Raw genomic sequence first — 1084 nt, forward strand, 5'->3', positions numbered from 1 at the left:
ATAGAAAGTGGGGATAAGTTAGTTGGAGGAGGCCGATATGGCAGATGACGAGGATAAGGAAATAAATAAAAACAAGTGGTGGGGGGGGGGGGGGGGAGGAATTATAGGGGTCGCTAATTGAGGCTTATTGTAAGGGAATATGTGCGTGGGAAGGGTGGGGGAGGGGGGGAGGGTTTCTTGTCACGTAGACTAATGCACGACCTCAGTGCTTTCTTGTCGTATTTCCTTTTTTTTGTATAGTGAAAATGTGACAATTTCTAAAGCTCACCCTTTGTTATGAATTATTTTTCACTGTTATTAAAAAATGGAGGTAGGACAAGAAAGCACTGAGGTCGTCAAAGTTTGCCGGTCACTTTTTAAATTATTAATTAAACATTTGTTCAAAGAATTTTAAAAAATCTACATGAAAAGATTGAACGTGACATAACTCACATACATAATGCACGTGACTTGTACTCACTCATGTAGTGCACGTGACATGTACCTACCCAGATAATGCACGTGACACGAACGGACCCGGATAATGCACATTGGCGTGTCACGTGAAGTGTACCCATCAAGATAATAGACGTGATATGTCACGTGAGATATGCTGACCTAGATAAAGCACGTGAGATGTTTTACTTAGACAGTGCACGTGATGTGTACTCATCTAGATAATGCACGAGCCATATACTCACCCAGATAATGCACGTGCCATGTACTCACCAAGATAATGCAGGTGACATACCACGTGAGATGTTTGTACTCACCCTGAAAATGCACGTGCCATGTACTCACCCAGATAGCGCACGTGCCATGTACTCACCCAGATAACGCACGTGTCGTATACTCACCCAGATAACGCACGTGTCATATACTCACCCAGATAATGCACGTGCCATGTACTCACCAAGATAATGCAGGTGACATACCACGTGAGATGTTTGTACTCACCCTGAAAATGCACGTGCCATGTACTCACCCAGATAGCGCACGTGCCATGTACTCACCCAGATAACGCACGTGTCGTATACTCACCCAGATAACGCACGTGTCATATACTCACCCAGATAATGCACGTGCCATGTACTCACCAAGATAA

Source organism: Aplysia californica, unplaced genomic scaffold (genome assembly GCF_000002075.1).
Source record: "Aplysia californica isolate F4 #8 unplaced genomic scaffold, AplCal3.0 scaffold00292, whole genome shotgun sequence".
Lineage (NCBI taxonomy): Eukaryota > Metazoa > Mollusca > Gastropoda > Aplysiida > Aplysiidae > Aplysia > Aplysia californica.